General features: G+C 45.5%; 1 protein-coding gene across 6 annotated transcripts in view; it reads right to left on the bottom strand.

Annotated features, from left to right (window-relative positions):
* The window catches only part of FYN (FYN proto-oncogene, Src family tyrosine kinase), a 213754-nt gene extending 187496 nt beyond the window's left edge, over positions 1-26258 (bottom strand). For 4 of the 6 annotated variants that reach the window (XM_070449950.1, XM_070449948.1, XM_020890399.2 and 1 more), the window contains exon 1: positions 25790-26258. The gene's annotated coding sequence lies outside the window, so the exon portion shown is untranslated. The remainder of the gene's footprint in view (positions 1-25789) is intronic. The other 2 variants (XM_020890395.2, XM_020890394.2) reach the window with 1 other exon arrangement.
* Positions 26259-26796: the final 538 nt, after the last annotated feature.

Below are 26796 nucleotides of genomic sequence, written 5' to 3'. Positions count from 1 at the left end.
CAACAGCAACAGCAGCAGCATTCTGATTGATAAAGTAGAATGTTCTAATTTGCCAGGTGAGGGTTGCCTTCATCTGCCACAGAAAGAGCAGGTGGAGAATCATTACCCTTGTCCAAATCAGTGAGGAAACTTGGCCTCTCCCATATACACAGCACAACAGCAGCCTCAGAGGGTACCAAGTTCAGCAGCATGCTCTGAAAGAATGAGCCTTCACTCACAGCTCTTTAACAATCAGTACTAAAAGGAAAACTGAAAACCCACTTGCAGCTGCTGGCTCACTACTACACAAAGAATCTCATCCATACGTACACACATGCAGCATCATCCAATTTCTGTTTCAGGCTTACTAAAAAGACGGAGTTAATTAACAAAGACAATACATATATGCACCATCCCGCAGCCAGAAACCAGAAGGATGTCACAGCGTCAATTTCAAAGACTCACAGCAAGCACACACGGCCTGAGATATTTTTAGGCACCAGCTCCATTGTTTCAAAGAGAATATGGGTGGATGAAATAGAATTGCCTGAAAGTAAAATTCATATGGCAACCCATCTTGAATGAAGAGTAGCTTTAGTTTTTTTAAAACCAGTTATACCGTTCTTAAATGAAGGCTATTTCTGAAAAGTAGAGAACAAATAAATTTTGGTCATCAAATACTTAGATGAAATAGAGGTAACATTTTATTTTAATGACTCCTATATTTAAAAAGGGCTTCCCTGGTAGCTCAGATGATAAAAAATCTGCCTGCAATGCCAGAAACTTGGGTTCAATCCCTGGGTGGGAAGATCCCCTGGAGAAGGAAATGGCAACCCATCCAGTATTCTTGCCTGGAGAATTACATGGACAGAGGAGTCTGGTGGGCTATAGTCCAGGGAGTTTCAGAGTTGGACAGGACTGAGCGACTAACACTTTCATTTCACATTAAAAAAACTGACCAATTATTCACCTTTGGGCTTATTCACTCAATCATGTCTGACTGTGACCCCATGGGCTGTAGCCTGCCAGGCTCCTCTGTCCATGGAATTCTTCAGGCAAGAATACTGGAGTGGGTAGCCATTCCCTTCTCCAGGGGATCTTCCTGACCCAGGGATGGAACCCAGGTCTCCCGGATTGCAGGCAGATTCTTTACCATCTGAGCCACCAGGGAATCCCAAATAGTTGATTATTTCGATATAAATGTATTCAATCGTGGGCTTGTGGACATTAGGGCATGGTCCATGCTTTTGTTCTTCCTGCTGAAGTAGTACTGATACTTTGTTTGAGAACATGACTGAAGTGACCCAGATTGCCCCAGTGGAAAAGGCAGATCCATAAATGCTGCAAATGTGTGATCAACTGCAGGAAGGGAAGCTGAAGGATGAGGCCTGGACCCAAAATGAATCCTCCCCACTCTCTAGATCAGTTCAGGTCCTCCATCATTGGGAGAATACACAAAGATTTTTATTTTTAGAGGAAACTCCAAAAATAATACTGAGAAGCCCTCAACTTTGAGCTCCTTCTTGATACAGCCACCCCCACCCCACCCCTCCTGCTCTCCTATTTCAGATGCCAGGGGACCTCTCCCATGGGCACCTACTGTATACCCTGTGAGAGGACAGTGCCGGCAGAGGAATACCCTGACCTGGCAAAGGGACAGTGGCCACATGTTGAGAATGGCAAGAGGCTTGACAGTGCGCAGGGCATGGGGTGGCTGCAGATGGTGGGAAGCTAGAGGGAGAAACATGGGAAGCTAAGGCAGAGGCCAGGTGGTGAGAGAGCGTACACCAGCTTAGAAGTCGGGCAGTGAGGGGCACACATCTGCAGCCACCAGTATACTTTCAACCCGCCTCTCTCAGGAAAGGGCAGAAAACCAGACAGAGCCCCCAGCATATTCCTGGCACTGGACTAAGGATCCTCATTCCAGTCTCACCTACTCTGCTGGGTAAGCAGCATCCTCTCCTGATGGACCCTCAGGGCCCAGGACAGAACCACCTTTCCGCTCCTGTTTCCCTCTGGCCCCACTTCTAGGAAGAATTGGATTTCCTCTCTGTGTGCCGACAGCACTTCAGGTAGGACTGGTCCCTGCCTCTCCAATGGAACACCAGCTTGTCTGCGGCCAGAATGGCGGTGAATAAGTACCGTGCTGGCAACACAAAGGAGACCTGTGCCATCTCTGCAGATGGAGGTGTGAAGGGTGGAGAGGAGCAGGGTGACTAATGAAGAACTGAACAACGGAAACCTAGGAAATGAAACTGCACTCAATCAGGCCGACTCGCCACCTCCTGCACGTAGGAGCTGGGAGGGTGCTGGGGAAGGAAGGGGGTTATAAATCCAGGGTGCACCCATATGCCACACACACTCACGTACCCAGAAGATGACCTGTTCTTTAAATTTAGTCCCATGTCTTTAGCTATAAATAAGTGACAAAGATCCACTCTGAAGATTTGGCTGTTACTTTTAATGTTACTCAGTGTTTCCTTTTACATTAGAATCATAATCATGTCTTGAATAAGATACGATGTAAGGAAGGGCCACGATGTAGCCAAGATTTAAATTGTGGCTTGGGCTTTTGTTTGATTATTTTAAGAAATGGAAGATTGAGAGAGAAATGAGGTATACTTTTTTCTTGCCACAGAATCTCCTCTATTCCCAATTCAACCCTTTTCACTACTTGCAAAAGACTTAAAATATTTATTGACCTGCCAGAAAACATCTGCACGTTACTAGACACGTCTGCACATATTCACGTCTGAATGGCTTCTTTCTGCTCCAACGATCACAGCTCTATTCAATCAGAACTCAAGTGAGAACTCAGAGCTGTACGTGGTGTGATGTCAGTGGCCACCAAGGATAAAATGGCCATTTGATAGCAGCTTCCATATCAAGCGTGTCAACAGGGGCAGTGTTCCTTCGGTTATTCTTAACTTAGGATCCAAGGCACAAAAAAAGACCAGGCAGGGCCAGACTCTGCCACAATTCCAAAGAAAGCTGAGACACATACAGAGTGCACACAGAAGCGCCTCAATGTTCTCTGGCGAGGGGGCAGTCCCTGGCTCCCTGCCTGCAGGCCAGGGACAGGCCCACTCTCACAGTGGGCGCCGGGGCCTCCACACCTGCACGCAGACACGCAGGGCAGCTGGGGCTGGCCCCACGACAGGACCCTGCTCAGACAAGGCCTTTCGTGTGGGGTATTCCTCATTACTCCGTTTCCCCAGGGGGAAAAAAAAAATTTTCCCCTCTCTGGCTATTCCTTCTAGTCTCAGACAAGCTCATTCTCCTCCTGCGTCTTGCTGTACACACAGACCTTCTAAGAAGGTTCGTGGTGGCGGCACCTGCAACTCTTCTCCCATCTCACCCACCCCGAGAAAGGGCACAGTGATGAGTGCGTGTTCAAAGCGGCGAGGGGCATAGGGCAGTGAAGAGCTTGGGGACAAGTGGACACCACCCTCAGGGGTGTCTTCAGCTCCCCGAAATCAAGGGGACCCAGAAGGAATTCAAAGGAAAAGGCGAGTCTGGGAGAGGACAGCAGAACTGGCTGGGGACACCCCTGAGCCTCCCACACTGCGAAGACGTCATGGGCCTTGGCCAATGTCAGACACACTTTGGGCTACTACTCCCTTCTTGTTTCTTTTATATAAATATTCACTCACCTCAATGAAGAATCTAGAAACTCTGGGACCGCTGTTATGATGTGGGAGCTTTCCCCCTCTTGCCTATGTTTCTATGCACTGTTAACACTTGTGGAGCACTGCCATCTTGCCCATCACAACCAACAGCATATACGACCTTCGGAGAGAAACAGAAGGGGAAGGCCCCCCAACTATGAACAATGTGCCTAGGACAGGTAACCCCAGGCTCTATTGCAAGCAGTAAGGTGCAACGCAGAGAATGCTTCCTCAATGATCCCTCTCACCACTAACTACGAATTACGCTCCAACACACAGGATTTTGGGACACAGCCAGGGAGGAAGCAGTTGGCTTGGAAACCAAGTTCTGCTCCTAGCTCTGCTATTTATTTGCTTTGTGATTGGGCAAACGGAAAGGGTATAGCAACATTCACATATTAAACAACCCACAGCAGCCAGGCAGGTACAAGGAATGAATGGAGTATGTGAGACAGGGCTGGGGTGAGCGGAGAACCCCACTCCATTCCAAGGGGACAGCTGCAATGCTGCCTGGGCAGGCTGCTGTCAGGACGGAAGGCAGGCTTGGCCAGACCTCCTTTTTTATTTTTTCAAGAGAAGCTGGAAATCTCAGTTTTTATACAAAAGTGCTCAAGTTTTAAATGTTGGTTTGAATTTTTTAAAGGCACCATGTGGTCCCAACAAAAAATAAATGAGGGTATCATCCCTCATCCAGCCCAGAGACTGGTTTGCTAACTTTCTAAGTCATAAGAGCGTTTCCTTGGCTTCTTTTTCTGTTAAATAGGAAACTGACTGCTATCTGCCCACCATTTGGGGTTTACTGAAGAGCATTTTGTTATCACATAACAAAAAATCCAAGTACATTCAGGCACACAAAGCAGGATAACCCAATCCCTTATTTTTTTAAAACTAGGTTTACACAAAGGCTCACACATGGGGCTTGATGTTTTGTGGAATTATTTGAAATGTATACTTATAACCCCTGTGGCTCAAACGATAAAGAGTCTGCCTGCAATGCAGAAGACCAAGGTTTGATACCTTGGAGAAGGAAATGGCAACCCACTCCAGTGTTCTTGCCTGGAAAATCCCATGGATGGAGGAGCCTGGTGGGCTACAGTCCATGGGGTTGCAAAGAGTCAGACATAACTGAGTGACTAACAGTCAGTCATACTTATATTTACATGTTAGCTTCTGAAAAATCCAAGAGCTAAATTGTAATAACCTTAGAGGATGAGAGGTGAGTAACTGGAGCAAGTGGTGGGGTAAAATCTTGCTTGGAATGCCTTTGATTCTTTTTTTAAAGAGATGCTATGTGCAGACAGCCCTCCACAGAGGCTCGGTCATTAAGGACAGCAGAGATGTGAGGTGGCTACCCCAGGAGAACTCGAGTTGAAGATGAAGTTTCACCATTTAAAAATGGGTGAAATGACAGATGTTTGTATGTTAATGGAACGAACAACATGTTAAAGCAAACAGACAAGCAAGCAAAAAAAAAAAAAGAAATCCAAATACTAAATAAAGAAACTGTGTCAGCAGAATACTAGATAATGTTGGGTACAGTAAACATTTTACTACTAAGAGTTAAGAAACCAGGATCTACTTCCACAGGTTTTCCTAAACAAGAAGTCAGAAAAAAAATCTTTACTACAACACACATTGTCCCACATTTTACACTGTGCCATTTCTGTATTTGTCCTTTTTAGCCTACTTCTAGCAGAGTCTCTCTCTTTGCTAAAATACATTAGTTGCCATGGAAACGATGTCATAGTGTGTAAAACCATTTACTGTCCTTGGAAAGGCATTCATGATGAAACTGAACGGCAGCATGTTTTAAAAAGAGATCCAACAGAAAGCAGTCGTGTAAGAACACAGATCTCAAAAATCGTGATTTCAAAGTACTCCTCCACCACCACCATCATGTGGCCCCGTTTTCCCCAAATCAATCAGAAAAGCACCTTTCCTTGCCACATACACCAAGTATACGCCAAACAAAATCTCTGGCCTAATGCTGGAGGAAACAATAGATGCACTAAAATTCCCACTTTTCTCCCTCGGTTGGGAGAAGGGGTGGGGGTGGGGGCAGATGGGAGACTGAGAATCAGAATGGTTTGTAGGCATCAAAACACGCTGATGGTGGAGAAGGAGAAGGATGTAGTCTGTTACATTCTGCTGTCCAACTCTGTTATCAGAGATAGAAATAATATTTAGGTCATAGAGATTTAGGCTTGCATTCCTTATCCCCATGGATTAGCAAGACACTTCCTCTGTTTTCTTTTTGACTCAAATCATATTCACTCCTTCGAGAAAGCGTATTGAGTGGCTCTCATGAACCACCCTGGCAGAGAATAGACAGGCAAGGTACGTGGCACCTGGAAGCTTAAAATCTACAGGGCCAGCTGGGTGGGTGGATGCTTAAGAGGCTCCCTGGGCCACGGTGAAGAGTTCAACTATTCCAGCTCAAGAGGACAATACTGAGGGGTGTTACCCAGGAATGCGTTCTCACAAGGACTTTTATAAAAGCTCACTCAGCAGTGGGATTGGAAGCTAGCAATATAGGAGGGCAGAGTGGCAGGCTTATCAGAACAGTCTGGCCAAAAGAGGACAGTATGAAACAGACAGACAAATGTGATCTCTGACTAGGGAGACTTGAGGTGGTTTAGTCACTCAATCGTGTCCAACTCTTTGCGACCCCGTGGACTACAGCCTACCAGGCTCCTCTGTTCGTGGGATTTCCCAGGCAAAAATACTGGAGTGGGTTGCCATTTCTTCTCCAGGGGATCTTCCCGACCCAGGGATCGAACCCAGGTCTCCTGCATTGTAGGTGGTCTTCTGCATTGCAGGCAGACTCTTTACTGAATGAACCACCAGGAAGCCCAGGTGACCTTAGGCCCTGGCTTATCTGTGAAAGCACTAGATTATACCATTGCCCCTACAGCCCCTCAGATGAAGCTTTGTCCAGCTGTTTCATTTGTTTAAACCAAGGACTGTTATTAAGAGTTGCATTAAAAGGCACCAAGATTGGGTTTGGTACCTTCCACTTTGGTGGCGCAGTGGTAAAGAATCAACCTGCCAATGCAGGAGACCCAAGAGATGCAGGTTTGATCCTTGGGTCAGGAAGATACCCTGAACTAGGAAATGGCAACTCCCTCCAGTATTCTTGCCTGGAAAATCCCATGGACAGAAGAGCCTGGCAGGCTGTAATCCATGGGGTTGCAAAGAATCAGATGTGACTGAGCACGCAGTCTCCACTCTGCTCTTCCAGCTTCGGCCATGGTCTTGCCTACCAGTGATGAGACAATTGCATGGGGAAGAGAATTTTCATCCTAGCATGTGATTAAGTCGGAACGGTAACCAATGACAGGCCATCTGTTTTCCTGTCCTTTTCCAGTCTTGGCTGCAGTAAACACCTCTCTTTCAAGGAAAACAGGTAGGATGCTCACCAATAAAATAAAGAGCACTTAGACATAAGCAGCTAGGGCAGCTAACTCCTTGCATTCTCCCCTGGCAGACCCCTCCACACACCGGATGCACTGACCAGCTGTGCTAACCCATGCTGCGGCCAGAGACGCACAAAACACCGGTCAGAAGTGTCCATGGGAAACAGAAAATTACAGGTTAGGTGTATGTGAAATATTTACAGGAAACAGACCTTTACAAAAATGATGTGAATGTGCTTATGACAGTGTTTTTGTCATTTATTGATTGTTATTCTATTTTACTTTGCAATATCCCCTTCAGCAACAATGGGCTGAAAAAGGAAAAAAAAAAAAAATTAAATGAAAAATTACCAAATTTTTGCTTTTTTAAGAAAGTTGATGATGAATGTGAGCTCGCACAAAATGTTCTCTGGTATTATCTAGCATGGGAGCCTCACTGATATTATTCACTCTGTAAGTCTGTATATACTAATACAATATACTGATGCTAAGGAAGCATCAGCAACTACCTCAAATGTCAACATAACAGTTATTGTAATAAGACTGTGCCCAAGGATGACAATTTAACACAGACAGCTATGGAAGGCTCACTGATAGCACTCTAGGAAGCATGACTTTTCCTTTGGATCAAATGACTGCTATTCTATGTTGATTCTGCTTATTTTTGAGTTCAGTTTTTTTTTGTGTGTGTGCACATTGGAAAAGTGAAGTGATACCTTTATAATTTGTTGGTTTCATTAGCAGAAGAAAAACCATACAAATGATTCCAGTTGTAAGTTAGCATTAACAGGTGTTTTAAACAGAAAAAATCCATTAATTTCAATTATGGTTTTATTTTTTCCCCCCATCTATTTCCTGGGATCAAAATAAAGCTTGTGAAAGTTCATTCTGTCACAGGTGGAATATCTCATGCTAGTGTGAATACAACTGTTAATTGGTCAAAAGTTTAACACAAGATGTTGTTTTTGCAGAATACAAATTTTGTGATGCTATAAACAACTGTCCTTACTAAATCAAGAAACCTATGGGCAGAAAGTTATTTGAAGTGGGTATGGCATACACCTAATTCATAACTGCATTCAACAAGTGGCTATATCCTAACAGACTGCAAATGCTATGTCTACAGATTCTCTTGCAAACAGAAACTGAACTATGAAATTTTTGTGATCAAGTGTTTTTGTGAATACAAAAAACACTGCGGCATTGTAAGTACATATCTTCTATTTTGCTGCCTGTCACCATCAACTAGGCTTTAGAAATGTTTGAGAAATGATTCTCTAAATCAACCTAAGTGTGTTTGATGGTATGTGGATGAATGCTGTGAAGTTGGGGTGTGTTCTGTTCTGAAACAGTTGGAAATCTTTGCTCAACGTAAGGAATGAAGTGCCAAAACATTTCAGATTTTAAAAAGTGTTTAACCAAGTGCAGTTACTGAAAACAAGGCTTACAAATAGGAAGATGTTAAAATTTATCCCAACAAGAGCAAAGGAGGGCACTAACCACATTAGAGAATTCAGTGTCCAAGTTTTAATTCTAAAATAGGGTTACGGATGTTTTGGAGCATCTAAACTTGTGGCAATATTTTGATGATGTTCCTGGTTTTAATCAGATACATTTACATGTATATATTTATATTATATTTATATTCTGTACTACAACAGAGTTAAATTAGGAATGATCTATAATTTTGTGTCATCTAAATGTGATAAAGCATTTAAAAGTACCATAGAGGAATTTATTTTCATGAGTTTTGCCTTATAACAAATATTTATCAATGATAAGAATCCTGAATGGAGATAAAAGACTTGTGAAAATATTTGGGCTAAAATATGTACACATTTCAGCATGGGGGGGAAATGCTATTCTGAGAAAAGCCTCCATTTAGCAGAATTTGCTCTGAGCTTACGTGCATCTGTAGAAAATGCTATTTTCTGTTAAAAATATTATGTATATGTAAATGCCAATTGAAGATAGCAACAGTTTCAAATATTAACTATAAAACACAACTTAAAGGATATTGCATGCCCTCCTCCAGGAAATCTTTCTGACCCAGGGATTGAACCCATGTCTCCTGCATTGGCAAGCATATTCTTTACCACTGTGCCACCTGGGAAGCCCCATGTACCAAGAACAGTTACTGTCTTATGTTCTTTTTGCTGTTTATATAAACGGTATAAAAGGTTTTTTTTTCTCTAACATCTGGGACGTGTTTGTAATTTTTAAAAATTCTATTTTGAGATTTTGAAGGGAACTATTTTATAGGTCAAAAATATTGTGAAAATGGTTTCAGTTAATCAACATTTTTTTAAGTTCCATAATTTAAACTATTTTAGTGACTCCTATCAAAAAGTGGTTATAGTTCCCCATCTCTTCCTCCCTAGGCTAGGCCTGACAGAGGAGGGAAATGTGAGATGTATTTATATGTCACCATAATTTTCAAGTAGGAAAATACATAAGCAGCATCTTAACAGGCAACTTCCCACCTCACTCCGCCCCACCAAACATATGCTTTTTAAAGCAAGACTAAAGCTTTCCCTTCCAAAATTACTAGGCATTTCAAGAAACAGCAGGTTTTAAAACATCTTCTTAAATGCAGCATCATCCTCTTATGAATGTCAAAGAGAGATTAAAATGTATTTAAAAAGAGCTAACTGGTCCCCCCCATCTCATTTGAGTGTTCTGATAACTACTTATGAATTATACTTGGAAATGAATCCCTTTATAAACTCATGCTTTATTTAGTACATGAGGATTGAATAAAAATGAAGAGCTTCTCCCATTATAGTCAGTCAGAGAGTGTAATTTCCAGTATTCACCTTGATACCTTTAAGATATGAAGGATCACACCCAGTAAAAATGATCTTCTAGTCTCCAGCATCACAGCCGAGTTCATGAGAGAAAGGCCTGAAATTCTGATACTTTTCACTGACCTGACTCCATGGCAACCAAGGACCCTGAGAAGAAGTGCCACTAGTTAAACCATGGAAAGTCCAAATCTTCACTAAACTTTGGAATATCCAGTGGACAACTCTGATTGTCCTCGAGAGCACAGATCTTTCCACTTCTTGCCCAGAATGAATCAAGTACAGGTAGATTAAGCCACAATTGACACAAAGGGAAAAGTATACTACATGAATACAACTAGGCAAATTTGCCACCATCACCATTGTCACCATCATCACCACCATCATCCTGTTAAAAGACAGCTCAAATGCAATATGCAAGGTTTGAAATTTATAATTACTACCCAGCTGTGCACATTTTTCATAGTTGATTTCAAATTGATCGTGACCACTGCATTTCTGCTTACCATAGGAAAAAAAAAAAACAAAAACATCTTGCTACTGCAAGACAACTTGCTCTTCAGATTTAAAAATTTCGCTCCTTCAGGGCAATTAGTCAAATTGAGCTCATCTCAGACTGTCTCTCAGGGCTGTGTTCCTTCCCTCTCCCCCTTCCCTGAGGGGCTGATTACAGAGCCCCACATGATGGGGTGAGGACCTGGTCTCGGCCCTGCCTCCAAGCCCTTACTGGCCTCCCTGGGATGTCTCATCCCTTTGTTCTGCATGCTGGCCTGGTTCTGCTAACGGGATTGGTGGAAATCTGCTGCTCCAATCCCAGCCAGTCCTCAGCAGTGGGACTGACCCAGTTTACTCTGTGACCTCTTCATCCTGACCCTGGGACACCCCGCCCAACTCTCACAGCACCTCCACAGCGGTCCAACGATTGTTGGGATTTCTCCTACGCCATGTATAAGCTTTGGGAAACGGGGGGAAGGGATATCAGCTCAGGGCTGTTTCTGCTTAAATGTGCCCCAGGGCAGGGTCCAGTCCATCGTGGCTTTCTTCCAGAGTTCCAGGTAGGGTTGCAGGGTACACGTGCTCTCTCCCTGCAGGTTCTCCTGGAGTGGGGGACATCGCGTCTCCTCCAAACCTCTGCCACCTCCATCCTCCAACCCAGGAAAGCATTTCCTCCTGCTGGTAGGCTCTCTGTACAATACACGCCATGTCTTCTGAGAACGGCTCCTCGGAATCCACAAATCATTTTCTGCTAACAAAGCTTGCCTCTCTTAAATGAAGGCCTGGGCTAACTCTGGTCGCTGAAACAAGCTTCAAGGTCCTGTTTTGGAAGTCAGAAACTGAACAATGTCTTCTTTGTCTTAGGCCATTCTCTGTCCTCCCCCTGAAGTAATGGAATCCTTCGGCTCAATGGGGGAGACTCCCAGGGCAACAAGAATTAAAAGGAAGGGAAAGTAAATTGAATACTAGTTCAAAATATTATCCCCACCAAGCCGGCTGGTCATAATGCAAGGTCTCAGGGGTCCCAGAACACTCATCCAGGATTTGTTAAAAGTGCAACGGACTGACATGCCATTTCTCTAGAGACACCATTTATACATAATTTGAAGCAAGGGCCAAAAGGGGACTATGACTTTCATTTTCTTGAATTCTTTCTATAAGAATTATTGTCCTTACTCTCTGTTCTACTGTTGAATAGATCCATTCAACAGGAAGCCACCTGGTTCAACATCATTCAGAACTCTCCACCTCCTAGGTTTCTTCTTCCAGGGTGAAAAGGCCCTTGCATCTCCTCCATATCCACTATGTTCACCCATTCCTAAAACCCTGGACCCTTCCTTGCCTTATCCATCATCCCAGTTCCAGCTGACTCCCCAATCCAGCCATTACCTTCTCTGGGTGCTCAGTCACGTCTAACTCTTTGCAACCCCATGGATCATAGCTCTCCAGGCTCCTTTGTCCATGAAATTTTCCAGGCAAGAATACTGAGCAGGTTGCTATTTCCTATTGCAGGGGATCTTCCCGACCCAGAGATCTAATCCATGTCTTCTGCATCACCTTCTTTGGCAGGCAGATTCTTTACCCTTAGCACCACCTGGGAAGCCCTTGCAGCTAATTCAACTGATGCTTTCTTTAATCTCTTCGAGCATCCTCCTCATTTGACTATTCAAACCAACTCTCAACTCTAGGTCAACCCAAGGTCAGATTTTCCACTCCCAAGTGACAAATACTACTAAGCAAAGTCATAAAACTGGGCTAAAAGGACCCATTAAAAACACAAATTCCAAAGGGGTTTCCCTACTTCTCTGAAATACTTTTTAATCTATTAACATATTATCCTATATTTTTCTGTTAGGTTTTTTTCTGTATTCTCCAAGTCTCCCTTCCATCTCCAAATCTTCCAACCTCGGATGATGGCTCAGCCTTCAATTTTACTGAAAAGTTTTCCAGGACACTCCATGCTTTTGAACTTCTTTTCACATAAAAAATTTCACTGTTAGCTTCACCCATCTCAGAGCAATAGTTTAAAATCACGTAAAGAATACTGTGCCTATTCTTTTGTAGGCATTCAAACTTGCAATACCTTTCTTATCTTTCTTTCTCCTCCCAGGTTACTGCTAATAATTGTCCCTTTGAGGGCTATGGTGGGTTGAATGGTGGCCTCCAAACACGTCCACCTGAAACCTGGAAACATGACCTTATATGGGAAAGGGGTCTTTGAGATGTAATTAAGGTAATCTCTAGATGAGATCGTCCTGGATTAGGGTGGAACCTAAACCAGGGAAAAGTTTCCTATTTACAAGAAAAGGCCACATAAAGACACAGAGAGGAGAAGCTATGTGAAGATGAGGGTACAAAGTGTACTAATGGGTCTACAAGCCAAAGAAAGTCAAGGATTGCTGGCAGCCACAGGAAGCTAGGAAAGAGGCGTGGGACTCAGAGTCTTCCTCGGAGTCTCCATAAAGAACCAACCTTTCTGACACCTTAATTTCAAGACCTCTGGCCCCCAGAACTGTGAGAGGAAAGGTTCTACTGTTTTAAGTCACCTGGTACCTGGTCATTTGTTATGGCAGCCACAGGAAATTAATACAAGGGCTCCTTCTCTGCTTAATGGTCCTCTCTAGCGGATCATTTCTGCATGTTCTGGCTCAGGGCAGCACAAGCAAGGTTCCTCCTACAGTGGCCGTTCTGTATCTCAGGCGCATGGGTGCCTTGCTATGGGGGTGGAGGATGGGGTCTTTCACCCCTGGAAATGACCTCTGTCACAAGCAGGGATGTGAGATCAAGGGAGGGCACTGGGCCTCTCCTTGGGCCACTGTAAATGGGACACTCATAATACTTTGCTACACTGGACTCTTCTCCCTATGGTATAGGTGGGCTGAGGTCCCATCAGAGTGTGTTTGGGGCTGCAGTTTTTCAAGCACCAATCCTCCCTGCATTACACTCAGGTCTAAATTGACCGGAGGTGGTGGGGGGGGGGGTCCCTGCTGGTGTTCAGTCACTCACTCGTGTTCGACCCTCTGCGACCCCATGGACTGCAGCATGCCAGGCTTCCCTGTCCTTCACCATCTCCCGGAGCTTGTTCAAACTTATGTCCATTAAGTCAGTGATGCCATCCAACCATCTTGTCCTCTGTCATCCCCTTCTCCTCCTGCCTTCAATCTTTCCCATTATCAGAATCTTTTCTAATGAGTTGGGTCTTCGCAAAGTAGTGGAGCTTCAGTTTCAGCATCAGTCCTTCCAATGAATATTTAGGATTGATTTCCTTTAGGACTGGCTGGTTTGATCTCTTTGCAGTCCAAGGGACTCTCAAGAGTCTTCTCCAACACCACAGTTCCCTGGTGGCTCAGCAGTAAAGAATCCACCTGCAACGCAGGAGACACAGGTTTGATCCCTGGGTCGGGAAGGTCCCCTGGAGGAGGGATTGACAACCCACTCCAGTATTCTTGCCTGGAGAATCCCATGGACAGAGAAGCCTGGCGGGCTACAGCCCATGGGGTCACAAAGAGTCGGACACAACCAAAGTGACTAAGGACACAGGCATGCGTAAAGTGACCACAACCTCCCAGGAGCTACTGACACCCACAGAGGTATGTGGTTCTTCTCCTGACACTGTAGTCCTTGCAGGTTTTTAAATCACACCTCATCAGCCTTCACTGAGCAGTTCTCAGCCCCCTAGAGAACTACCTCCAACTCTCAGCAGTTTGAAATCAAGAATCTGTTGAAATAATAACACTGAGAATAATATGGTCAACCACACTTCCATGAAAAGAAGGGCATACTCTCTGTGCTTTGGCCCTAACCTGCTAACAGAATTAGAAGCTGGGATCATTGCATCTTCACCCAAGAGGGTAAAATAAAAGATGGAACCTAAAACATTACGTGCAACCAAAATCTGGATTCTAACACAGGATGCTGAGGATCTACGGAGGCATTGGATGTGATGTGTTATCTGCAAGAAGAAAATTTACTCAAGATGCATCTCATTCCAGAAGTACTGAGAACACTTGTAAGACCTACCAGACTTGAAGCATAGACTCAAAATCAACAAGCACTTAATAAATGCACATTTCTGTGTAGTGTTTCATGGCACAAATTAAATGAGGTGTGCTTTCAGCCTTCTAGAAGCTTGCTACTGAAAATAGACAATATTGACACTGACATGTACCAGAGTGACTAAACATGAACAAACTGGATAAACACATGAAGTGGTGACATTACAGGCTCGCCAGGGGGAAAGTGCATTTTGTTAGTGGTGTGTGATCTCCGACATTTAAGGTGGTGGTTGTGGCGGTGGAGAGGCGGGCAAGAAAAGCTCTGAAATCATAGACAGCGCATGGCGAAGGAAGGAAAAAAAGTTCACTACCTCTTTCCAAAGACCATAATGGCACTTCAAACAACAGTGAAGCATGAGGTCCGCCCCTTCCCCTCTTTGCTGCAGCACTGGTCCATATACACAGAATGTGCTTTCAAGGCTCTCCCTCGGATACATTAAAGCTGGCCTCCAGGTGAGGGCTAGGCAGGGGAGGCCATTAATGAGGAATCACAGAGTACTTTTCACAGGGAGCTGAGAAGACTCTTAATGCGGGGCTGACAAACATCGCCTGTTGCGCTGTTGTGTCTTATGTTACAGAAATGACTCAAGCAATCACTCCCCGCAACCACGGAAAACATTTTGTAAGACTTACTGTCAATCACTCTTTTGAAGGATATACAGAGGCTGTGGTTGGGATGCAGTGTTAAATCATTACTCTGTAGGACCTAAAGTCTAAGATGGAACCCTCCTTCCCAGCTAAAGAGATTCTTCAGCTATGCCAAGTGAACAAAATGAATGCATGGGGAGATGGCACCCGCGTAGCCCTCGTGGCTTTCATGCAGCCGAGGAACCCTGCCCAGTGCCGCTCTGAGAAGCCCAGGTTTGCTTGGGCAGGGGCACAGTAGTGAGCCTACCTCCTCCCCTTCCCCTGGGCCCCACAGACTCTCAGGCCACTCTTTCCTCTTCCATCACTCACTGTCATATTTTTCCAGTTTCCTCCAGATTTTGAAACATTCTGCATTTTTCCCTGGTCTTGGACGTCACTGGGCACTGGCTGGTAACATCCTATTTTTTTTAGTGAAAATCCTGTTGATGAAAACCTGATGACAGGGGGCAAGGAAGGAACTGTTTTGCTGACCACCCTAAATTTTTAACAAAAAGCTAAAGATTACGGACAAAAGAGCTTTAAACACACACTGTTCTCAGAAGACAATGGTGGGTCCTAAAACAGTATAGCATAGTCCCAAACCTAAGTCACATGGGTCCACAGAGAGTGAACCTGATGCCATCAGAGACTACAGAAGCTCAAAGTCCAAAAAGATGCCAGGAGATGGCCAGGAAACTAGCTACAGATTCCAGTGCCCTGCCCCCAGAGTCTATCTAAATAGACAGAGTCTATCTGCTGAGCATCTATCTACACTATGAATGACAGTGTGCTACAAGCTACAGGGGGACCAAATACCCCCATCATACCAGGCCATGGTCTGTTGAGAAGATGGGACCCACATATACAGATTTCCGGGAGACCTGGATTCTAGTCTAAACTAAAGGAGGAACTGGATGTACTGACTGTGGGCAAGTCACAGAAATTCTCTGCTCCTTGGATTCCTCAACTAGAAAGCACAGGATGAAGCAGCTGGAATCATTTGCAAACCACAGGAAAGAGTGAAGGACATATCAAGAGAATATCAATCGGGCAAAGGTGCTCACAAAATAAAGCCACAGAACTGGTGTTTTCAAGCAGGAAATGGTGATAAAAGATACAGAAAGACAGAGTGTGACAGCTCAGGCCCTGTATCTGAAAATGATGAGGTGCTGTTTATATTTCTAGGAGGTCAGACAATAAACTAGACAAGAAAAAGGTGAACCCCTCCAAACTCTGAGAGCAAACAAGAGAAACCTTTAACATAAATTAGTGTTTTTCAAATATCCTTGCGTGCATACGCAACATATCACACGATTTCTGGAATAAAATTGAAACTGAAATAAAAATTAAATTTTACACGTGACAACATTTAAAATTGTTATTACTTCCAAATAGATACTACAATGTGTGGCAATGAAGGAACTCACTGGTGTTTATTTGCCTTTTCAGTAGAATTTAAATTGGGCGGAATTTCACAGAAATATAGATTCAGTAACTTTTTCTGGGGATTAGAAGAAGAAAAGGTTGGGAAAAGCGCCCTGAGCTTTGTTGTGGGAAAGGCGATCTGACTCATTTTTAATTTTCCATTAAAGCCCTACTTTTCAGTATAAAGCAGATGGAATCCTTATACAACTCCATGAAAAGCCTACTATTTTTGGGTACCTCAAAGATGGAAGCTCTGAAGAAAATGAAAGTGTTTGACTGCATCAGATGAAATCCCACCAGCACATTCAAAAGGAGCAGGTACTTAGAAATCTTAAAAACACGAGGTGAGAGATCTTTCTGTGGCAGATTTCTGATCTCCAGCCTCCCCTGGGCTCACTTCCCTCTGCCTCTGATGGATGATTTTCTACCCCTTCAGCAGCCAGCTCCCACCACTGTGGCTCAGAGTCACTCTGCTTCTTCGTTCCTCGTCTTTCAGAAGCTGCCTCCCTGATGGGTTCCATCCTCAGGGCCATTCCCACATATAGAAAAGATGTCAGGGTTAACCCTGCTCACCCCATACCTACTGAGCCAGAATCGGGCCTGGGACTATGCATTCTCTAAGACCCTCAGAGAACAGTTATGCAACCATGGCCCCAAAGCCCTTTCCTTATCATGAGATAAGCCCTGGGTTGACGTTTCCTGTTTGTCTCCCTGCCAGGGTGGATGGAAGAAAGAAGAGGGCCTATCTTTACTGTGTATGAGCTGTGAAGTACTGGGCTAGGAGGTGGTGAGCACTCGTTGGAGAGATGGAACAAATTCAGCATTAAGAGCATTGGTTCTGGATCAGACTGACTGCCTGGGTTCAGAGACCAGCTCTGCTTACTAGTTGTGTGATCCTGACCAAATCACCACACCTCCAGGCCTCAGTTTCCCTATCTGTTAAATGGGAATAACAACAGCACATCATGAAATCGTGCTGGGTGTTGAGCTGGCAAGTCAACCACGAATAAAACAGTTTTGACTTCCAAAGAGCTCCCAAGTCAGGAAAAAAGGCCAGTATCTTCCTACTGTCCAACCCAGCTGACCCATTCTGCTTTAGAAGTCAGGCGGTGATAAGGGTGCAGACGAGGTGGTAACCAAGTACCACAGAGCCCCAAAATAGGACCAACAGGGGCTTCCTGGAAGGTAAGTCTTCATGAAGTCATCAGAAGAAGCGGGGCTTCCCTGAGGGCAAAGGTACTTTTCCTATCCCCCAAAACCTAATGCAGAAGTAACTGCAAGGCAAAAGCTTTGAAAAAGGTTTGAAAGTACACAGGGAACAAGGAACAGTTTTGGAGCAAAAGCCAGGTGTGAATTTAGGAGCCAGACAGACCTGGCTTCTCTAGTAATTAGCTGTGTGACAATGGGCAAATTACTTTTCTGAGCCTCAATCTTCCCATTTGACCAAAGGGGGTAATACCCGCTTCGTCTAGTTGTGATGACTAAGTAAATTACTGTATGTAAAGCATTTCAGGCCTCTGGGATTCAATAATAAAGGGAAGTATGATTATTATTCTCATGTATTTAGGGAGGGGTGGGGGGGGGGGGGGGGCTGTGTGCTTCTTTATACTACCACAGAGATAGGAATACAGATCAGAAAAACACAGTTCTCAGAAAAGGCCTTCTGAATTGAAATTAGCAATGGGCTAAAACTTTCCCACACCTTATTTTTCCCTCCCTCAAACTTACATGGGTGCTCAATACACATTTGCTCAAACCAATGGGTGCTGTCTGAGGACACGGGGGGACAGGGCAGAACAAGTAATGACGACCTCTGCACCCGAGATCTCCTGAATCTGTTTCACGCCCTGAGCGAGGCACGACGCGGGTCATTCAGAAAGCAGGCCAAGACAGATGGGAAAACACTCTCATCCAAACATTACAACTCAGAGTCTTACAAACGCTGTTAAAGTTTCATGAGTCAGTAAGCATTATCTTTTCTTCCCACGTTTTTATTAGACCATAAATCCATTCAATTTATACCCTTCCAGGATTACTGTGCTCTAATCAAGTCCAGAGTGCCACTTATTCGGAAGCTGTCTGAACTCCATGTCACCCAAGTCCATTTGGATAATACTGTTCAGGCTTCTCATGTGTTTTAGTAGCTAAAAATTAGATCTGCTCAACTAGAATCATTGGAAAAAAAATTATATTTCTCTAAATAACCCAAATCACCCTTTTTTCATAGGAACCAAGTGCATGAAATTCATAACTCACGGGGTTTTTTTCCTACTCTGGAGTTTATTCTACCTTCAGAAAGTCACGGTGACTTCTACAGTCAAACTCAAGGGACACACCACACATTGTAGATAGGGTAAAATTCTGGTTATCTGACTAAAACAAAGACATTCTTTTATAGGGCTAACTTCAAAGCACTTTTATGTTTTCTATTCTCAACAATAGAAAGGCTTTGCATTTCTTAAGAAGACTTACTAAAAATGCCATTTTCCCATCATACTATTTCAATTAATTTCCTATGTTTTCCAATAATTCTTGACTCAGAACTGACAATCACTCAAATCTTTCTAAAATGTTCAAAATCTCCTTTTCTGTACACAATACATTTTCATCCCTTCTCTAAGGGGCATATGAGTTAGACGTACATGAGTTATGTGTATGTACAGATATACATATGTGTATGTATAGATGCATAGATATATACATCTATATATGTATTAACAGCTGCATACGCATTGCTTTTCTATGTGTGGGATACTATTCTTAGTGTTTTACATGGATCAACTCATTGACCCCTCCCAATAAGCCTCTGAAGTAGGAACTCATTTTAAAGGTGAAGAAAGGGAGGCACAAACAGATTAGGGAACTGGGCCCAGCTGGAAGGGGCTGCACACACCCCTTACCTGGGCTGAAAGGGTTGAAGCCTGGCTAAAACTGATGACTTCGCCATCTTGGACAAGCCAGCCAGCCACTCTGGGTTCGCATTTTCCCTCACAAGTGAAATGGACAAGCTGGACCACATGATCTCTAAGTCCCTTACCGTTCTATGTTCTCTGGGGTTTGCTAACATGTTTCTACCTTGGTCTGGGGAGCAGCAGAGTTTTAGATTTCTGTGGTCACACTGCTCTAGCTGGATACAAAACCCAACTGCACTTTTCATTCTCAATCCTGCTTAACCTCCGGGGCACAGCCCTCCCCTCCTGAGAAGCAGGGCCCCCTCCGTCCTCAGCCAGCCCAATCCTCTGGCTGCACCTCTCTTATCCGGGCCTGGGGGCCTCTGCTCCCCCCGGCTTGCTCTCAGCCTTATTTGTTCTTCCATTCAACACATTCTTCCTCACTGATACTGTCCGTATCCACAGCTCCCAGTATTTTGTAATATGCTAATAGATTTATATCTGATTTATATCCTACTCCTCAATCCAGACCCATCTATTCAACTGCCTACAAGATACCTTGACCTGAAAGTCCAAAGTGTGCATGATACAAGTCATCACTAAAACACCTGCTCCCTGTTCTTACTGCACTGCTTGTCCACAGGTCTTTCTCCACCTACTCTCAAGAACCCCTCTGCTGCCTCTCGCAGCCCCACAAGGTACTGTCTCACCCTCTCTTATCCTGTCTCTCTTGTTCCATCCCCACTTCTGTGCAGCACTCCATCTATGACTCATCTGAGCTTCCATAACGACTTTAGCTGCATAGATGTTGACCACTCTCTGGTCAACAGCCCACACTGTGGCCAAACAGATCTTCATAAAACAAATCAGACCAAAGCGGCATCTCTACTTGCAACTCTTAAACAGCATTTCTGGACAAAGTACTTTTAAGAACGTTCTCAATTTTTCCACCAGTCTCATCTCCCTCTACCATCCCCACCCACCCTAAATTACTTGCAGTTACCTAAAAAGTTGGGCTTCCCTGATAGCTCAGTTGGTAAAGAATCTCCCTGCAATGTGGGAGACCTGAGTTCGATCCCTGGGTTGGGAAGATCCCCTGGAGAAGGGAAAGGCTACCCATTACAGTATTCTGGCCTGGAGAATTTCTTGGGGTTGCAAAGAGTCGGACATGACTGATTGACTTTCACTTTCACTTTCCTAAAGTCTGGGTGCCTGCATCCTCGCTTCTCCTTCCAGGCCAGTGGCCTTCACACAGCACTCAAATGGCCAGTTCCTCCTCTGGCTTTCTCTGCCTGGCCACCCCAATTTCCCACCTCCCTCTGGAGTTCATGCTGCCTTGTAGACCCAGAATCATGGCAGTTATCACTGTGGTCAGAGCCTTCCTCAGGCAGTTTCTTAGGCAGGATTACAACTCTTTGTCCCTGAGGCATCTAGCTCAACGTCTGGCAAATGGTAGATACAATGAATGAATGTTGCTTGATGAGTAAATATGTAGGACGATTCACACACTCTTACAGGCCTATCTGTGGGCCACAGAAGGATCCCTCCTAAAATAAGAGAGTCACGCTAAGTAAAAGTAGTTCCAGAATCAACATGCTTTGCTTACCCATTTTTAGATTTTTTTTTTTTTAATTTCCTAGGTTAGCATGAGGGTCTAAAATGGAGAGAATGGCAATAGGAATCGACATTTTATTTTTTATTTAAACATAAAGTTATGCTTCCCAACAACCAAAAGAATCCATTTCCAAAGTATTTATGCCACCCTCCGTTATGGCACAGTAACACATTTTAATCAATATCATCATTATGTCCATATGTATTATCTTGCATATTGCCTCGTGGCTAAGAGCAAAGGCTTTGAGACCAGACTAACTGGACCTGAATCCTGACTCTACTGCTTACCAGCTGTGTATGATTTTGAGTCAGTTATTTAACCTCCTTTGCTTAACTTTCCATATGTAAAATGGAGATTATAAGCAAAACTACTTCATATCATTATTGTTTTTTTTTTTCCTTAAATAAAAAAACAACAACCCTGAAGTTTTATAGATAGGCTTCCAGGTGGCTCAGTAATAAAGAATCTGCCTGCCAAAGCAGGAGACACAGGCTCACTCCCTGGTTTGGGAAGATCCCCTGGAGTAGGAAATAGCAACCTTCTCCAGTATTCTTGCCTGGAAAATCTCATGGACAGAGGAGCCTGGCAGGCTACAATCCAGGGGGTCGAAAGACAGTTGGACACAACTTAGCGACTAAACAACAACAGCAGCAACAGTTGATTTATGATATTATATTAGTTTCAGCTGTTCATACCATTATTAAGATTAGAGCTTAAACAGTGCTTGGCATATAGTAAATGCTCAATAAAACTAGCTATTATGTATTATTTTTATCTCCTCTAGCAGACTAAGCTCCTAAACAGCAAGGACAGCACAAGTATTCATTTTCACAATCCTATCTTCCAGTGCCTTGCACACAATAAGATATCGGGCTAACATTTACAGAACTGATGAATATAATGAACTGTTTATAGCATACACACGGAGGGGAAAAAAAACTGGAGAAGGAAATAGCAACCCACTCTAGTATTCTTGCCTGGGAAATACCATGGAGAGAGGAGCCTGGTGGGCTACAGTCCATGGGGTCCCAAAGAGTCGGACACAATTTAGTGACTAAACCGCAACATAGCAAAAGTATGTGCATTACTAAGTCTGATGACTAGTAGGGACAGAATTGCTCCTGGGGAGGCCTGTGGAGAACAGGGGCTATCCAAAACACTAGTGATTCACCTGGCTCCGGGAACTCACTTAACCCCATGGAAGATGCAGGGCTCACAGTCACCCACCCACTCAAGACATCTGTGGGTTGGAGGGGACCCTGTCAGGACTGAAGAGCTGGGCAGATGAGGCTCCCTTCCCATGAACATGGCCTGGGGCAAGAAATTTCTCCTCTAGAGTCTCTTTCATTTCCTCTTCCAATTAGAGTAGGTAGGACTGTGATTTCTAGAGACTCTCCTGGCCATTCAGGAAGTCTATAAAAATCAGCAGATAACAATCTAGGCCAACAAAGGTGGTACTGGAGAGCCGCATCAAAGTCAGTACCGTAGCCATCAGATCACTGTATTACAGGGAATAACTGGGTGGGAAATGGCTACTAGAATCGACAAAAAACCAAGGTCTTTGGAAACATGTTTAAAATGTGAAGGTCTGAACTTGTAAAATCAAAAGAATGAAAGCAATAATGGGTAAAGGCTCTAGGTTTCCATTTAATTCTCATCAAGCTACAAAGTCCTTGAAGGCAATGACTGTGCCTTGTTGAGCAGCACCATATGGCAAAGTTGTGTGTGTATGTGTACGTGCTCTTGACTTTTTGTGACCCTTGGACTGTAGCCCACCAGGCTCCTCTGTTCGAGGAATTTTCCTGGCAAGAATACTGGAGTGGGTTGCCATTTCCTTCTCCAGGGGATCTTCCCGACCCAGGGTTTGAAACCAGGTTCAATCTCTTGCGTCTTCTGCAATGGCAGGCAGATTCTTTCCCACTTGCACCACCTGAGTTGTGGCATATAGCAAAGTTGCTGTCCCCAAATACATATCTTCTTGACTTTTTTTCTGGTCATATGATAACTATTTCCCAGGATCCCTTGCGAGTTTAACGTGGCCATTTAGCCCTCAAGTAAGGGATATAAGCAGAAGTGATGGGTGTCATTTCCAGGCCAAGGCAATTAAAAAGTGGGTGCATCCCTTCTGCTCTCTCTTTTGTGCTTCTGCCAGCTGAAAGCAGATTACAGTGGAGCACCAAGGCATGGTGGAATTTGGAGCCCAGAATCACTGCATGGAGGAAAGTCACCCACTGATCAGAAATACCCATTTTGAACTATTACATGAGGAATAATAAACATCTATTACTTTTGAGTCATTATATTTTTGCAGGGCTATTTGTTATAGCTGCTAATATTAGGCTAATTAAGCCAGGTGCTTAGCACATACCAAAGACCTAACACATTTGTTGAAACAAGACCAGGTTCCTTCTTTCAATGTGTTGATAAACTAATGATGGAAATAGACACGTGCCAACCATAATGCCAGCTGCTGAAGTGTGAAAACAAAATTGGAGGCATGGTGATTTGCTTGAAGGGGAAAGGAGGAGAAAGCATCCCAGAGTAGAAGACTTTTGAGCTGGGCCTTAGGTTGAACAGAACCCAAGCAAATCAAATGGGGTTAGGAGATTTCAGACCCAGGAGAAAGCAGAGAATAAAAGTACAGAAAGCAGAACATGCATTTGTTCACATTCAACCTCATCACTCTCGAACTCGGTCAACAGAGTGTGAGCTTATTGTGCACTGACTTTCCTTCCTGGGTTTGGTATAAAACAACGCTTTGTTTTGTTTTGTTTTTAACACTACCCTCAATAACCCTTTTGCTTTTTTTTAAATATAAAAAGTTCCAAGATGAATGTCCTTAGAAAGTGCAGAAGTAAATGTTTAATGAACCCTAACAATTCTTCTCTAATAAAATTCTTGAAGAACTTGAGACGGTTCTATTACTTGTAACAGTCAAAGAGCCATGCTCTTAGGAATCAATGGGTTCGACCTAAGTTTTGACATTATTGATGAAGCATGTAACAGTAACTGGCTTACAGAATGGAACATTAAGCCCCCAGATTTACATTTACATTTCCTTTTCAAGAGGAACATCAAGCAGATGGTTTAAGAGATCAGGCAAAAGATTCTCTACATCCTTCGCTCATAGCTAAGTGCCTCCAGCACCTGAGACAGTTAACAAAACCACTTCCTCCAAAAATCTGACAGTCCCTCGGTCTGAAAGCACAGGACCCCAGGGGCAGAGGGGCAGGGACTTGGGAGAAAGAGCACAAAGCGTGGAAAGTATGGCAGTGGCTTGGTAGTGAGAGGAAGGATGTGGGCGTCTGAAGGCTACCCTGAAGCAGGGAAGAGAGACACAGTGCCCAGTGGTCTTCCAAATACCAACTTAATGCTGTGTTAGCAATGTCCCCAGGAGCTTGTTTAAATACAAGGGTGAAACAACAATCACTGGGCGGACAAGACTTCATTTCAAATGACTTCAGTCCTCCTTAGACTTGACAGAAGCAAGTTAGGCTGCCTCACTCCCAGCAAACATCAATATAACTCTCTTTGGGAAACAAAATTCTTCCTCTCCCACACCCACGTATCCTACCCCCTACCATGAAAGGGAGTTAAAACTGGGCAGGGGAGGGTGCTACCCTGAGAGTAAAGCAACTCTTGAGACAGCTGAGATCAATTCTCCCTTAAATCTAAGAAGTACTGCAGGCGCCAGTCAACACTACCGGTCCATGAATACAGCAAAACGCCAGCACCTGCCACCCTGCATCTGGGGCCTTTTATTTTTTGGTAAATGTGGCAGGAAAGACTCTCAGAGAGAGGATCAACTGCTTTATCTGAGCAAAAGGGAAGCCCCAGGGAAAAGAAACAAGAAGCATCGCGCCCATCCTTGGGCACTTTGTGAGTCTCCTCTCTGTGCACTGAAAGGGCTCTTTGTGTCACACACACACACACACACCCCGGGCGAGTCTGTGTGATTTATTGGTGGGAGGAGGGGCAAGAAGGGTGATTTTATTATCCCTCTTCTCACTCAGTCCCAGCAAATCTCCGCCGGGGCCCAAGCTTGGTGGCCTCTTTCTGGCTCAGTCCCCTCCGCCTGTGGCCGCAGAGATAAGAGAGGGGAGGCGACCAAACAAAAACAGTCAGCGATCTAGGGAAGTAGAGAGGAAATCCAGCGAGCTGAGAAGGAAGGAGAAAGGACCCTGAGGGAGCTGGAGGGGTGGAGGGGTCAGAGGAAGAGGAGCTGAGGCTCCAGCACTGGGGACTGGGGAAGGGTGGGTGGTGGCACAGGAAGAGTGGAGGGGAGGATGGGGGAAGTGCAAGGGAGGTGCCAGAAATAAACTGGAGGATGCGATGGGGAAGGCGACGGCCACAGGAGGAGGAGGCCGAGAGGTGGAGGAGTGGGGCAGGGGTGGAGTGGGGTGGGGAGGGAAGCAGCACGGGGCATCAATTATTAAGTGATTACATCATCCCTGACATTAAAACAACACACACAGCCCGGGTCCCCGCGGGGGGCCCCGAAAAGAGGGCGGAGGCGGAGTCAGGGCCAGCCTAGCCATCCCCCAAGCCAATTCCTATTCACGCCCTGAGGAAATGGACCCCCCAACCCTGGGCTACCTCGGGGCTGCAGCCCGCAGAGGTGTCCTCCGGAGAGACCCCAGGAAGACTCCAAGCGAGGCCAACTCCCCGGCAGCCCCGCGGGGAGCCCCAGAGGCGGTAATGGCCAAGAGACTGCAGCGCCGGGCCCCGCGGCGGGGGCGGCGCTGCGCTGGGCGCCCGCGGCCCGCATCTCCGCAGCATCCCCGCGGCCCCGCGGCGCATCCCCGGCCACTTACCTGCGCTGCGCTCAGGCTCCGGAGCCCATTCACATGGTCCACTCCCCGCCTCCTCCGGCGCGGCCGAAGCGGCTCCGGTGGTTGCTCGGCGGGCCCGGGAGCCGGTGGGCCTTCGGAGAGTGCCCAGGGGGCGGCGCCGGGTGTCCCCGGCCCGGCGACCGGATCCCTCCCAGGCGCGGGCGGCGGCTTTGTGTGCGCCTGGGAAGCCCTCGGTGCGCGGGGTGAAGCGCCGCGCGCCCGGGCGGTGATGGACGCGCGGCTCCGAGGGCAGCCTCTCCTCTGCTCCCGCGGCCGGTCGGCGGGCGGGTCTCGGCGGCCTTCGGCTCGCGGCGACCCCTCCTCCTCTCCCGCGGCAGCCCCCTCCCCGCCGGCTACGCTCCTGACAGATGGCGCAACTGCAACGACGCGCCGCCGCTGCCGCGGCTGCTCCGAGCTACTCGCGCTGATGCTCCAGCCCCTCCAGCCCCAGCGGGGAGTGAGGGAGGGCGGGAGGCCCTGCGAGAGTGGCAGGCTCCGCTGTCCTATCAACGAGCCCCTCGGGAGCATCGGGCGGCGACCATTGGTGGTTGAAGCGGGGGCGGGGCGGCGATGGGTGGGGCCACCGAGTGGGCAGAGCGTTCCCGTGGCATTGGGCATCCTGGCGTGCGTGCGGTGTAAGGGTGTGAGGGGATGCTAGATTGGAAGAGTTGTGCGTGCGTGTTTTTTAAGGTTTACGTGGACTTGAGGTAGTGGGTTAAGGTAAGGAAAGAAGAGGAGAGTGTGAGCTGCAATTTCTGCTTTGGAGAAGGTTGCAGCCGCTACTGCAGAAAGGCATCTGCCATTCCCTTAAAACCATGGGAACCTGCCTTGAGAAAGGGCTGTCTTTCCTTTTTGTTGTCTTTTCATTTGAAGGTGGGAGGATAAATTGGAAAATTGTTAGGGTGATTAAATTGTTTTCTCTGATCAAACCGAAGAGTGCGGAGCAAGGGAGAATCCTATCACAGAAACCTGGAAACGCACAGTTAATA

This window comes from Odocoileus virginianus, chromosome 19, assembly GCF_023699985.2.
Source record: "Odocoileus virginianus isolate 20LAN1187 ecotype Illinois chromosome 19, Ovbor_1.2, whole genome shotgun sequence".
NCBI classification, from domain to species: Eukaryota; Metazoa; Chordata; class Mammalia; order Artiodactyla; family Cervidae; genus Odocoileus; species Odocoileus virginianus.
This window is presented reverse-complemented; position numbering and strand designations above follow the sequence as displayed.